This window comes from Mus pahari, chromosome 5 (genome assembly GCF_900095145.1).
Source record: "Mus pahari chromosome 5, PAHARI_EIJ_v1.1, whole genome shotgun sequence".
NCBI classification, from domain to species: domain Eukaryota; kingdom Metazoa; phylum Chordata; class Mammalia; order Rodentia; family Muridae; genus Mus; species Mus pahari.
The window spans coordinates 63,193,180-63,208,696 of record NC_034594.1 but is presented as its reverse complement, the minus strand read 5'-3'; the positions used below and the strand labels follow the sequence as shown (position 1 = coordinate 63,208,696).

General features: G+C 44.9%; 1 protein-coding gene across 1 annotated transcript in view; it reads left to right on the top strand.

The window, feature by feature from the left end:
• LOC110322565 (nuclear body protein SP140-like protein) overlaps positions 1-15,517 on the top strand; it is a 62,532-nt gene that overhangs the window by 2,062 nt on the left and 44,953 nt on the right. Inside the window, exon 3 of the mRNA XM_021199263.1 lies at positions 1,839-1,925. The gene's annotated coding sequence lies outside the window, so the exon portion shown is untranslated. The remainder of the gene's footprint in view (positions 1-1,838; positions 1,926-15,517) is intronic.

Sequence of the window (15,517 nt, the reverse complement as noted above, 5' to 3'; positions counted from 1 at the left end):
AACAAAAACAAAAAAAAACAAACAAAAGAAGGAAGGAAGGAAGGAAGGAAGGAAGGAAGGAAGGAAGGAAGGAAGGAAGGAAGGAAGGAAGGAAGGAAAAGAAAGAAGAAAAACCAACCAACCAACCAACCTTGTGTTTGTGGTACAAGTAGTTTGTCCATTTGTTGAGGGTATGTTTTGGGGGAATGCATATAGACAGACGAATGTACATGAGAGAGCATGATGTAGGACAGAGCAAGATGAAGTGCACAGCAGGTAGACAGACAGCACACCAGTCTGTGCTGAACAGTGCTTGCTGGGCTAGTCAGGGAAGCAAAGGGAGGCAAACCTTCATTAGCTCGAATCTTCCGCTCAGTTTATGCCCCACTGAGAGGAAAACATGAGAGGCACTGAGTTGAGTCTTCCAAGTGGGAGAAACTCCACGACAGGCACACCTGACCTCTGCCGCCGTATACAGTGACCCACCTTCTAAAAGAAGGTGGTCCAGGGGTCCGCGCAGGGGGTGGGAGGGAGATATCATGCCTCTCTGCTCAAGCAGCAGCTGTGGCTTGGAGTCCAGCCATCTCATGATTAAGCTACAGTGGAAGAGAGCCCAGGGAAGCTGCCAGCTTCTGTGATTTAGCCCCGATGCTTGCAGAAAAGATTGTTCAGACCTACCTGGAGGTTCAGGCAGGCTTTCTAGTCCAGGCCTGGGCTGGGAAGCCAACATGCAATGAATGACTCATGCCTGGCCTGACGCAGTGAGGATACAGAAGACTTGGCACTAGCCTGTCCTTGCCAGCAGGGCATAAGAAGGAACCGCAATGTCTCCGGCTATTTTAGGCCCAATGCAGAAGATGTTATTTGTATTGTCACAGTGTCTGAGGAGACAGTACGTTACAGTATGCAAGGTACATAGAGTATGCTGGAGGTGGCCTGGAACAAAGCCTTCAAAAGGTAACTTGATTTCAATCAGGCTGGGAAGTTATATGTTCAATGTCAGCACAGCTTCCACAAAGCCCAGAGCCCCCAACCATAACCATCCTACACTGACTGCATGTTTTACACCATCCCTAGGGTCATTACAACAAATTCCCAGCCATTTCTGAAATCGGCCTAGAGACAGAATGACTGTTCAAGAAACGAGGTACAAATTAAAAGAGGTAAAAATTACTTTCATGGAGTGTAAAGTACTAACACTGTAGCATCTTCATTAAAGTTATAGTCTGTCTTTATATCCCAGTTGGTCACTGGTGTGCATTGGTCCAGACTTATTTTATGATAATTATACCATAAATCACCCCAGAGTGCAAAGCTAGATTATAACTAGATGAGACACTTAAAAAACAAACCAACAACATAAAATCCCAATGAATTCACCAATGAGCATTGTGTGCCCTGGTTAAAATTACCAAGCAAATTAGCCCTAATAGCATGAATGTTTCTAATTAATATTTCACTAAAAGAACTCAGTTTCGAACTCAGCGATTCAAATGAAGTTCTAGTACCGATTTCTCTAACAAAATTCTCTACAGGAATCTTGATCGAAATAAAGGACACATTATATCATAGATATTTATAAACCTGTGAGTAATTGCAGAACTATCATCTGCTTCATACTTTGTAATAGGGTCTCATGTAGCCCGAGCTGGCCTTGAACTTGCTCTATAGCTGAGAATGACTTTGAATTCCTGATCCTCCTGCCTCCACCTCGCAGATGCTATGATCACCATCATTGGCTACTATGCTCACCTTTTGCCAAGCTATTTTGTGATAAGAATATCTGGTACTGCATTTTTGTATTATCTGGGTTTTCCATCTGTAAGACTTTCACTCAGCTCTGAATTTCCATTTAGCAGAACTAAGCACCCTGATTCACAGAATCCTATGTGGAGCTGCATGCAAAACCAAGCAATTTCACATTTGACGCGTATCCTGCCATAGAGGTAACGCATAATGGAAAATTCTACTGCTAAGAAATACATTGATATTTCCCATCCCAGAAAATAATGGACACCCTGGATCATACTTGCATGAGTTTTGCCTAAGCTTATTTATCTAGATATGTGTACTTCCTTCCTTATTCTTATAATGGCTCCTAAAAAGCCATAAGCATTTGACATTGATCACCAGAAGTCCTCTAGACCTCTGCAGGTCCAATTTATCAAAAGTTGTTTTAAAGTTACACTTATTTATTTATCTATTTATTTAGTGTGTTGGGGTGTGCTGGTACCAAGCCAGATGGGCGGAGGTCAGAGGACAACTTTAGGGTGTCACTTCTCTCTGCTCTTCACCTGAATCTTGATGACTGATCTCAATTGTTAAGCATGACTGGAAATACCCACTGAGCCATATGATACTTTTAAAAGTTTAATTTTTTATTTGAGGCAGGGTCTCACGATGTAGCCTGAGATGGCCTGGATCTCACTGTATAGACTAGGCTGGCCTTGGATTTGCAGAAGTCTACCCATCTCTGCCTTTAGAGGGCTGGAATTAAAGGGTGTGCCATCATATATGGCCTCCAAAAAAATAAAAATCCAGCCACTTTTATAAACAGTACATATTAAATATATTTTTAGAGCCAAATCAGACTTTCAAATATTGAAGTCAAAGAGTTTAAACCAATATTCTCACATACCTAACAAATTTACAGCAAAATTGGCATAATTCAAAGTGAACAGAGGATTTGTGATAGTGCCTGGTGAGGAGATGTTAAGGCCCAGGATAAAGTCAGGTTTTCAGATAGTTTAAAGTTGTCTATCTGTGCTGGGCGTGGTGGTGCACGCCTTTAATCCTAGCACTTGGGAGGCAGAGGCAGGCAGATTTCTGAGTTCGAGGCCAGAGTGAGTTCCAGGACATCCAGGGCTACACAGAGAAACCCTGCCTTGAAAAACCAAAAAAAAAAAAAAAAAAAAAGTCTCTCTATATCTATATGTGCACATATGTTTTGAAAACATTTCACACAATCTATTTTGACCATGTTCCTCCCAGATCCTCCCACTAATCTACTCACCCAATTGTTTTTTTTCTATCTCTTTAAAACAAACAAAAACAACAGTAAAACAAGAAACATACAACTCCGCACAAGAACACACACACACACACACACACACACACACACACACACACAGAATGGAAACCGAAATAAATAAAGACCAAGAAGGAAAAAAAAAAAGGCAAAAAGTCTACAGAAATACAGTCGTGGTTCAGGTAGGCACTAAAAACATTTTACAGGAGTTTTGTTTTGTTTTGTTTTTGAGACAGGGTCTCTCTGCATAGCCTTGGTTTTCCTAGAACTTACTCTGTTGACAAGGCTGGTCTCAGACTCAGAGATCTGTTTGTCTCTTCCTGTGAGTGCTGGGGTTAAAGGTGTGTGCCACTATGGCCTGTTTTGTAGTCCAAATCATCTATCTGCCTGCCTGCCTGCCTGCCTGCCTACCTATCTGTTGGTCTATCTATCTATCTTCTATTTATTTATTTCTTTTGTTTTCTTGAGACAGGGTTTCTCTCGTAGCCCTGACTATCCTTGGACTCACTCTGTAGACCAGGCTGGCCTTGAACTCAGAGATCTACCTGTCTCTGTTTCCCTAACGCTGGGATTAAAGGCGTGAGCCAGCACTGCCCAGCTGTGGTCTCAATCTTAATGACTGTATTTCTTTTCTCTCTGAGTTTTGCACTAATCAGCAGCCTCCACATTTCCAAATTAAAACGTAAAGAAAGGGGTTTAGAGACTTGGCTTCCAACTCTACAGTGCTGAGAATTCATAGTCTAACAATTCTTTCTCATCCCCAACCCTCTGGGGCTAAGAATATTTCTTCTGGCTCCTCTCCTCTGCTCTTGGCAGAGGCATCCAGAAGCCTCGTCTGACTCATTTGTACTTCTCCAGGCTTGAAGCTAACACCCCTGACCTTCCCTTGCCAGTCAAAGTTCCAACAAGGTGACAGAATAGTCCTCACCTGTAGTGTTTCCTTCCGTTTCTCTCTGTGAGGCTTCCTGGAGTCTCCGTCCAATCACTTTCTCCCTCTACCTTTCCGTCTCTGGGCTCGCCCACTAGTCCATCTTCTCACCCCACCTGGCGAGCGAGCACACTTCACTCTTACAAGGGTACATCTGAGGTCCAGAGTGACAGCTGTACAGAGTCTAAGGGGGGACTCTTATCTAACATCCAACAACTCACAATTACTTTAAGGATTTTTGTCTACATACTTTATTATTTACTTACGTGTTTTTGAGTGGGTTTGTGAGCCTGTATGACGGTGCCTGAGGAGACCAGCCAGGCCTTGGATACTCTGGAGCTGAAGTGACCAGCGGTTCTGAGAGGCTCAGTGTGGGTGCTGGGAATGAAAACTCTGCAGGCAGCAAGTGATCCTGATCGATCATTGGGCAATCTGTTCTGACTGGAGACGGTGGTTTTTTTGTTTGTTTGTTTGTTTTGTTTTGTTTTTTAAATATTAGTTTCTGGATTCCAAAATTAAGAATTCAACTCATAGATCTTGATGAGCCACAGTGTGTATGTATGTTCGATGTTAAGTGTCTCTTTGCTTGTACTATTTCTGGTTCTAAAACGAGAGAAAAGCTGGGTTTAATGGAATCCAGACTTGCCCGGTTGGGGAGAGGGGGATTGGGCACATGTGCGTGTGTATGCACACAGGATGAAAACAAAAACAAAACAACAACCCTGAAGCTCATGGACTGCTTCTCCTGGACACATTGTTCCTCAAGAACAGTGTGTCAGTGGCAGACCACCAAGTTCCTCAAGATGATGTGTGCACCTCAGGGCTGGATCACTGCCATAGTGTTCATCATGATCATAATGTTTATTGCCAGTCTGGTCACTCAGGACCTGAAGCCTCACTCCCCCCCCCCCCACGCCCCAAGTTCTTCTAAAGCAGTAGAATCTCCCCTCTACTCCTCTGCCTCGTTCTCAGTCGCGCTCAGTTCCCACCTCAGGTGCTGCCTCTGAGAGGACGCTTACCTCAAGGGCATCATCTTTGAGAACATCCTTGAAGATAAGGACCGTGGGACCCTATCTGGATTTCTTACATCCCCAGCACAATGCCTGAAGCAGAGGGAACAGGCTCTGTGGATCGTGTCACTGTGGCACAATGACTCTCTTGGGTCCAGCCAGTTATAGGATAGTTTCTGTTGTTCACCAGAAATGTTCTAGCTGGTCCATTAAATGTGTGTGCTTGAACCAAACAGAGCTAGTCGTTATGAAATGATTTGGGTTTGGGGTTCTCACCTTCTCCGCGTTGGCATGCTCTGCTTCTCTGTCCCCAGCCCAAAACGTTTTTTCAAGTGAATAAGTGAGTGTCGGTCAGGATGTAGTGGGTCTGTAGATCTCAGGTGAGAGGCTCAGGAATCTCAACAATGTTCCCTGGGTTGGTGATTCATTCCACTGGCCTGTGATCTGTTCCCAGTAGAGTTCTGGGAGCCTTCTGCAGCAGCAAGTGGTGCTTTCTAAAAGTTCAGGTTCCTGGGAATCTTTATGTCAGAACCCCTGAGGTCCAGGCCCAACACTGCATTTTCATAGCAGCCCTGGGAGACTCTCATAAACACTTAAAGCCAGGACCACTTGGGGAAGGAAGTGAAGACCAAGTTCATGTGCCTCTGACTCACTGTGGCCTCTCAGGCCTGCGCTGAAAGCTAGGTCCTGGGCTTGTCAACTTCCAAATTATCATGCTACTGGTATCTTCTGTCTTTTGAAAGCTAAGTGAGATAACATAATGTCACTTTACAAAGTACCAAATAATCTATGCATGTGAACTGTTACAAATATTTATTTTGGCATATTTATTTATTTTTTCTTTTTAAAGAAAGAGACTCACTCTATAGCCCATACTGGCCTGGAACTTTCTATGTAGGTGAAGATGTCCTTGAACTCAGGACAATACTCCTGTATCAGTCTCTCGAGTTTTCAGGTTCTGGCATTATAGGTATGAGCCACATATTCTCTGCCTCTCTCTCTGTCATTCTCTCTCTCCTGCCTGCCCATTCTCTCTCTCCTGCCCATTCTCTCTCTCCTGCCCATTCTCTCTCTCTCTCTCTCTCTCTCTCTCTCTCTCTCTCTCTCTCTCTCTCTCTCCTGCTCTGTCTGTCTTTCTGTCTTTTGTAGAGATTGAACCCAGGGCCTTGCACATGCTTGGAAAGCACTCTTCCATAAGTCTACAGCTCCAACCCCATTTATCCATCTCCATCTCTGTCTTAGGATTACTATTGCTGTGATGAAACACCATGACCAAAGCAACTTGGGAAGGCAAAAGTTTATTTAGTTCATCATCATCAAGCAGAGCAGGACCCCGGAGGCAGCAGCTGATGCAGAGGCCATGGAAGGATGCTGCTTACTGGCTTACTCTCCATGGTTTTGCTCAGCCTGCTTTCTTGTAGAGCCCAGAGTTAGCACCCATAAGGGGCTGGGCCTTCCCCTATCACTAAGTAGGCAAATGCTCTAGATCTGGATCTCAAGGAGGCACTTTCTCCGTTGAGTTTCCCTCCTTTCAAATAACTCTAGCTTGTGTCAAGTTGACATAGAACTAGCCATGACACTCTCCAACTTTGCTTTGGTCTGTTTCAGTCAACAAGTGAGCAAGTCTGAGGGGCCTGAACTGCTCCCAGGACAGGACAGGTCATCTAAATCCTCACAGTGCATTCTCAGCACTTAGGTAAACAAAAATCTTTGTTAAACAGATAAACAGTCATTGGGAACTTCTCCTAGCACTGAGAACTGAAGCTGATATATTGGACTGAGCTCTCTCTCTTCCATCTTGGGCTCCAAGTCAGCAGGAGGTTGTAACTGTATGAAGAACGGAAGTGCCAGGCATGATGGCGCACACTTTTAATCCCAGCACTGGGGAGACAGAGGGAGGCGGATCTCTGTGAGTTCAAGGCCAGCCTGGCCTACAGAGTGAGTTTCAGGACAGCCAGGTCTGACAGGAAATCCTCTCTTAGAACCAAATAAATGAAAAATAAAATAAATAATAATAATAATAAAAAAAGAGCTATGGTGGATTTAGGGTATTTGCTGCTTTTTTTTTTTTTTTTAATTTTTTTTTTTTTTTTTTTTTTTTTTTTTTTTTTTTTTTTGCTGCTTTGGTAAAAGAATGTATTTCTGTATTCCCTCAGCCCTTCTTGTCATAACGGAAGAACACAGACCAAGATCAATTATAAAAGGTTGGCTGCTATCTTCTCTTTTACATTCTATCCACTGAATAAGGAACAGAAACTTCAGGTCAGCAGCTCTGCCTGCAAGCCTGGGAGTGATCCTGGGAGCCTGTAAGAGGACCCTTCCCAGCTGAGCTTTTAACTGAGACTCTGGGCTAAGCTGAGTTCAGTCTTCTGAGACACCCTGGAGCCAAGGACCCAAGACAATGAGAGATGAGAGATCTGTCTCAGAAGACAAGCAGGATGGCACTTGAGGGAGAATGAATGACACCTGAGGTCCTTATCTGGAGACTCTCTCTCTCTCTCTCTCTCTCTCTCTCTCTCTCTCTCTCACACACACACACACACACACACACAAATAAGAAAAGGCTTGAGAGACAGAGGCGGGTGGGGGCATAATTTAAAATCATCTTCAACTACAAACAGGCATGAGGTAGCCTGGGCTATGTCTTAAAAACAAAATATTTCCAAGAACAACAACAAAAAGCCAACCAAACAAAAAAAAAATCACAAACCAAAGAATATGAAAATGGGGGCTGGAGCTGCACTTCAATTGGTAGAGTGCTTTCCTGGGTTCAAACCCCAGCACTGTATAAACTTGGGAAGTGGAGGCAGGAAGATCAGAAGTCTCAGTTGTATAGGGAGTTCAAGGCCAGCCTGTGATATGACACTCTGTCTCAAAAACAAAAACAAAAACAAAAACAAAAAAAACAAACGAGAAAGAGGGATATGAAAATAACTTCTCTGAAAGAAGCTTTAAAGATAGATCCCTGAAAAGATTAACAAGTGGATCAGGGGAGGCCTCAGGCATAGTGCGCATGCCTCCATCGTTACCCAGTCAGGGGTGTCTTTCAGCCACCTGTCTGTCAATGCTCCATTTTTATCCTTATACCCGCTGAATACCGGGGCTCTGTTTCCATTGTTTCTATGTTTTTGGGAGTCTCATTTGGGAGCTCAAAGCTGAATACATGCCATTGGCTTGTCCCTCCGATCTACCTTTAAGACTGTCTGAGTTGGCAGGGCAGTGGTGGTGCTTGCCTTTAACCCCAATACAGAGGCAGATGCAGAGAGATATTTGAGTGCAAGGCCAACCCGGTCTGCAGAATGAGTTCCAGGACAGCAAAGGCTGTGGCTGTGACTACACAAAGAAACTCTATTTTAAAAACAAACAACCGCCTCCCCCCCTCAAAAAAGCAAAAAGACCTGAACTGGTGGGTATCTGTTGGGCAGCCTGGGAAATCTATTGAAGCCTTGATTTGACCTGTTAAACCCTTACTTCTGGATGACTTGTAAGGAATCCCTGGGCTCACGGGATGTACAATGAGGAGCCTGGCTTGGTCAGGAGGCCCAAAGAGAAACACCCAGAATGCTTTGTCTTCTGTAGCTGTGAGACACCCCATTCCCCATCCATTTTGCCATCTCCTTTGTGGCCAGTGAACTTGAGGCTGGCCCTCCATTACTATCACTCTCCTTCCGACATAGAAACTCCCTGGGACAGAGGTATGTATGTTTTGTCTCGTGTTCACTGCTGTACTCTTGGTACGCAGCACAGGTACATACCAGACAGTCAGCACATGTTGATTGACTAGATGAAGGAAGGAAGGAAGGAAGGAAGGAAGGAAGGAAGGAAGGAAGGAAGGAAGGAAGGAAGGAAGGAAGGAAACACTAAGAGCAACATCAGTGCAGGATACTGGGGTTTAATTCTTATTAGAGATTCAGAAATTGTTTTTTGATGCTAGGGTGGCCCAAGTTGAGGAACTAAGCATTGGTCAGGAGATGCAGAGGAGAGAAGGCAGTGTAGTTTAGTGCTTAGAATACAGGACTTTCCTCCCGGACCCCCCATGGATGGACAAGCCTCAGCACAGAAAGGCTTGGAGATGTGGATGGAGCAGGAGCTGACAGGTACTTGAGCAGGGGAGGATACAAGGGGGTCTTACTGAAGGCCTAGGAAGGAGATGGTGGCTTATGGTGCTGGCCTTTGGAAATCTAAATCAATCTGCAATCAGTCACACCGGATCACAGAGCCTAGCTGGCATTTTGTGACTTGCTCTGTAACAGAAGAGAGGCTTAGGAGAGGGGTCAGCATAGGGACCATCAGAGTGAGGACCTGGTGAGAAGCACCCCAGAGGACATGGACTATGGTCCAAAGGCTTGGCAGGTCAGTGAGTGGATGGGGACTTGAGTCAGACTCTTGTTTTTCCTTGCTCTGGCCCCTGTTGCTGGGAGCTGCTGCTAGGATGGAGTTCTGAGTGGAAGAAGGCCCTCTTGTTCTCTGCTGGGATGTTGCCTGGATGTTCTGCTTTTAGCACGACCCGCCCAGGCACCCCACCCTGGGCTTGTTGAGGTGTGAGTGCTCAGTTACAGCCCCCCTTGCTCAGCTGCTGTGGGCTCTGAAGGCCATTGCCAGAGAACTGTGTCTGGCCACAGACTAAACCCTGAATTCAAAACCCCAGTATTGGCCTTCCACCTGAGCCTGGGGGGCCAGTCCCCAAGGTCCCTGCAGTGCAGGGGAGTAAGTTCCCCTCAGAGGCCTGGGCTGGCTAGTTTTATGTCAACTTGACACAAGTTAAGCTAGAATTATCTGAAGGAAGGGAACTTCAGTTGAGAAGATGCCTCTTAAGATCCAGTTGTAAGGTATTTTCTTAATTAGTGATTGACAGGGAAGGGCCAGCCCATTGTGGGAGGTGCCATCCCTGGACACTGGTAGTCTTGGGGTTCAGTAAGAAAGCAATCTGAACAAGCCAGTAAGCAGCATCCAATCAGGGCCTCTATATCAGCTGCCTCCAGGTTCCTGCCCTGCTTGAGTTCCTGCCCTCACTACTTATGATGAACTGTTCTGTGGAACTATGCATGAAATAAACCCTTTCATCTTCAAGACTTTTTCCTGTACAGAAGCCCAGGTATTGTTTCTTTTGTCTATTTGTTTTCGAGACAAGGTCTCACTAAATAGTTTTGGTTGTCCTTGAACTCACTAATGTAGACCAGGTTGGCCTAGATCTCATAGAGACCCATTTGCTTCTGCTTCCCAAATACTGGGATTGAAGGCATATACCATTATGTCCTGCTAATTTTCGTTCCTTCCCCCCCCCCTTCTCTTTCTCCCTCTTGCTCTGACCTTGCCCCACTCACTCCAGCCCCATTCATTCCAGCCCATAGGTTCTTTATTATTTGTTTCTCATTACAGATGGTTGTGGTTGCTGGGATTTGCACTCATAACCTCCGGAAGAGCAGTCGGTGCTCTTAACCAATGAGCCATCTCACCAGCCCTAATTTTCACTTCTTTTTTTTTTTTTTTTTTAACTTTTAAAAGTATTTTATTAGGATCTTTTCGGAAACTATGCATTTTCAAGCCATTATATAAATAGTCTGGGCAAGGTAAATTTTTATTACATTCTAATACTCATGTTCAAGTGAGGCCCTGGTTCAGTCTGGGTGTAGGGCAGCCAGCATGCATAGCTTACACCTTACAGCCTCTCATGTTCTGATAGCTGGCAACGATGCAGTTAAAAAGCCATTCAACTTGCCAGTGTGAGTAGCAACAAAGCCCTTCACGAGGACAGGACAAAGGGCTGGCTCTCATTAGACGTGAGATGATTAGGTCATCCAGGTCACTTCTAGGATTCCACCTTTGTCTGGATCCCAAGGTTGGCCCACATCTAAGTGAGGGGATGGGGCCCCTGCACAGTCTTCAGAGCTCACCCTTTCTTCAAGCTTAGGCAGCCAGTGTATGTTCTCAAACCCCTAACAGAAAGCAAGACATAGAAGTACATTACTAAGAACTACAGGCCACAAAACTCAAAACCTTCGCCAATGCCCATTTTGGACCCGGGGACAGTCTAATTTTCATTTCTTTAATTCAACTCTTTAAATACATTCTAAAAATGTTCCCAAGAAAATGGAACAGAGGTTCAAGGCAGAGCTTCTAGGTTTCATTAATATTTTTCAAACCCATGGGGCTGTGGGTGTTGCTTGGTTGATAGACTGTATCCCTAGCATTCATAAGACCCATAAGGCCTCTGGAGGGACCTTACTCCCCAGTCAACTGCAGGGATCACGAGGACAGGCCCCTAGGCTCTGGTGGAAGTCCAATACTCGGGCTTAGAATTCAGGGCCCCAGCACTGTGCGCACCAAGTCCGTGCATGCAACCCTAGCATGAATAGGGTGGAGACAGAAGGCAAGGAGTTCAAGATTATCCTTGGCTTCAGAGCAAGTTAAGGGCCAGCATGGGTTATATGAGATCTTATGTCATAGCAAGTACATTTTCCTACCCATCCAGCCTTCACACACAAACACAACATTTTCATTTTTGAAAGAAACAAAACCTTTCCTCTGACCATTTGAGAAGAACCAAGCTTTCTTGATTTCTTCTTCCTATATTTTCTGAATCATGAGCTCTTCAAATGATAAAGGAACTTATTAAATCAGCCATTCATCTCCTCCCCTTTCTAAAGTTCCAGCAGCCCCATGCACGCCATTTCTGGCCTCCCTCTGGAACTCACACAGCTGTCTTAAGTATTATGGAAGAGTGTGAGGTATCTTCCTCTGGTCATCTGTTGTGGGGGAAAACAATCCTATTCCCCTGGAGACAATGCCAGGATCTCAGGACACATCTCTAGCAGGCAAGAGCAGGTGCCTTCTTCACATTTGGTCTCAGTCAGCAGAAAGGCCAACGGGATGCTAATGGTGGGGCTATGACATTCCCCAGACTCTGCCGTCTGGACATCTGCATAGTGGGGAAGAATAAGGAGAAATAAATTACATTTCTTTTTACCTGTCCAGGTCCTTGAGTGCTTACAGGGTATCTGTTATGTGAAATCCAAGGAGAAGGCTGGAAGAGAAAATTGAGTCCTCTGCTCTTGGTACTGTCTAGGGGGTGGGGGTGGGGGCGTGCAGAGTTCATGGCCATCACGGCTGGCTCCTTGTGCCATATTCTCCCTGACCTCCACTAACTTGTTTAGTAACCCTCACAGGCTCCCTTTGTCCTGCAGTCCATCTCTACCACTCTGAAAGGGGACACAGCTGGGAACTACTGACTGTCCCTTGTGTGACTTTGGCTCATCTCTGAGAAGTCCCAGCACTTCTATCTGTAAATTAGGGACCATACGTATATACATTATGATCTCTTATGAAGATTAGTTTAGTTTATGTCTGAAAGGGTTTAGCTCAGTGCCTGCCATTCCAAGAGATTGGGTTTCTGGAGTAATTCTGACCTTCAGAAGACTGGAGCTAAGGTGGGCTCTGGTGGTGCTCTTAATACCAGTACTCAGGAAGCAGAGGCAGGCAGATCTCTGTGAGTTCAAGGCCAGCCTGGTCTACAGAGTGAGTTCTAGGACAGCCAGGGCTACACAGAGAGACCCTGTCTGGAAAAACCAAACCAAACCAAACCAAACCAAACCAAACCAAACCAAACCAAACCAAACCAAATAGAAAGAGGAGAAAGAAGAGGAAGAGGAAGAGGAAGGAGGAGAAGGAGAGAGAAGCAACAGCAGCTGCAGCCATTGCCATGGTCTAGAACCAACCAGCAGACTCTGTAAGTTCTGTGGCAGGATGAAAAGAGGCGGGACTTAGGCTGCGGTTGGGGACCCCACAGAGGAGAGCAGTGGACAAGCTGCAGCTGAGGTCTGATATTGCCGTTGTGGTTTGGATGTAGGCTAGTTGTGTGGTTTTGCCTGTGCTTGGCAGTAATGCTGGAGTGGTGGGAGTCCAGTAGGGCGTGTGTAGGTCACTCCTGCATGGATGAGTCTTGCTCTCATGGAACCACAGTAAGGCACAAGCCCGGCCCCTCAAGTCCTGTTGCTTCCTGCCTTGCCACTGACTGCTCTCTGCCCACCCTGGTGGCACCTACTGTGTCACGGGGTAGCCAGATGACCCTTTTCAGAGGCAAGCTCTGGAACTCTAAAGCTACACAAACTTCTTCACAAACTTCTTCTGTTTATACAACACTGAGACTCTGATATCTCGGTTAATGTAACAAGAAAAGAACTACTACACTAGGCACAAATAAACTAGGGATGCGTATAAGAAGGCAGACTGGGAGGATAGGCCAGGGAAGTCCCAGATCAGCTAGAGTTAGGGTCTTGAGGCTAGCAGACCTGTCCTAAGTAAAGCCATCTTTTTGAGGCTGAGCTTGAGTTTGTTCAAGATGAGCTAGCCTTGAGCAGACACGGACGACGTAGGCTTTGGGACTTTTCTGCTGCCACAAAGGTTAAGTTTACATGTGGGTTTAGTAAGCACCTACTATGTGAGGATCTCCCTCATATGGAAAAGCTCTCATAACACAAGGCACCATTGTGGGAAGCATAAGTGTGTGCCTGGGGGCCTTGCTGCTTAATATGCATTGCTCTAGAAGCTCCGTGGGGAGATGCTAGGCAGAGCTGAAGGGTCATTTGTTTTCTTCTGATGAGAACCCAGTTTAGAAGATTTTCAGAGAAGATCTGGGTTTGGGTTAGTATGGTTCAGCTCCAATCCCTGACCCTCCTTTATTTTTTTAGTCATGCAAAGCGTCTTTATTTAGAAGAAATACTACTTAGAAAGTTTTTATTTGTTTGTTTTTTAATTCAAATATTCACCACTGACTCTGTGGCTTTGTGGCTATGGAGAAGTGGACGATTCTTAGGAGAGGCAGCAGAAATATTCAGGGCTGACGTGTGTGTCCCAGTGTTTACAGCTCACTCTTGAAATCCTTAAATACAGCTAGAAAGAGAAGGCGTCTAACACAGATGGACGGGTGCTGAGCAAAGACAGGGAGCATTTGACACACCTTAGTTTTCATTTTTTTCTTCTGTTTGGAAACTGCCAAATAAGAAGGCCGGGAAATTGATTAAACCAGAAAGGAACAACGAAGAGTACCCCATCACTGATGCTGGTGTTTTGTTTTATTATTTTAAAGATGGGATCTCCAGGCTGGATCCAACTTGCTCTGTATCTGAAAACGACCTTAAGCTTTTGATCTTCCTGCTTGTACATCCCAAGTTGCTAGCCCATAAGCTTGTGCTACCTCACTTGACTCCAGTTGGTTCTTCAGGGCTTTAGCCTGGGTACTCCCATTCCCTCTTTTGCCTGGATCAAAGAGATCTGTTTACTGTATGGTTTTATAGTTCTTCATGCTCTTTTGCTCTTCCAACACTGAAGCATTCCAGCCACCTAATAAAAGCCCCAGTTTCTATTTTCCATCTTGGGGGACCCCCTCTCTGCCTCTGGTTTTAATTTTTAGATTATCTGGGGCTCTGCTTTACCCTGCCCCAGCCGACATGGAAACAGAGGGGCAGTCCCTGAAGGAGGATGTCAATGCCAAGTCTCTAAAGATCTGCTGATGTGTGTCAGAATGGCTAAGATCAGCAAAACAAGTGACAGCTCACACATTACTGGTGGGAGTGCAAACTAGTACAGCCACTATGGAAATTAGCATGGCGTTTCCTCAGGAAGCTGAGCATTGCTCTACCTCAAGATCCAGCTATACCACTCTTGGGCAAACACCCAAAAGATGCTTCATCCTACCACAAAGACATTTGCTCAATTGTGTTCATTGCTTCTCTATTGATAATAGCTAGAAATTGGAAAGAACTTAGATGTCACTCAACAAAGAATGGATTTTAAAAAATGTACTTTTATACACTGGAACATTACTTAGCTTAAAAAAAAAGACATCATGAAATTTATAGGTAAATGGATGGAACTATATGCAAAAAAAAAAAAATCCTGAGTAAGGTAGCCCAGACTCAGAAAGACAAATATGGTAGGTATTTGATTACATGTGGATATTAGCTGCTAAGTCAATGATATCTAAGCTATAATTTGTAGAACCTCAGAGGGTCATAGGTATAGTGTAAAGGACTAGAGCAGACAGATAGCTCTTGTTATAAAAAGAATATGGAATAGATAGTTATGGGTGGATGAATGGGGGAGGGCTGGAACTGGAAGATATGGACAGACAGCTAAAATTCAGGGCCATTTGAGGGGCAGCATGGAAACCTAATACAGTAGAAACTTCCTAAAATATATACACAAAGCTTTCTAAATGAAATCAGCAAATAATTGGGGGAAACAGCTTCCCAACTGGGCATCTCTTGTCAACAAACAAAGCTTCCAATACCTTTAGTTAAGAATTGAGTTGTTGGTCAAAGGGGTTTTATGGGAATCCCCAAACAATCCAGGCTGTTAACAAGAGTGTGGGCTGCTTTCCACAAACTGACAGTGAGGCCCCATTGCTGAAGACAGCACCCATACAACTCTAGAACATTGTACTGGCTAGTTTTGTGTCAAGTTGACAGAAGCTGGTGTTATCACAGAGAAAGGAGCTTCAGTTGGGGAAATGCCTCCATGAGATCCAGCTGTAAGGCATTTTCTCAATTAGTGATCAAGGGGGAAGGGCCCCTT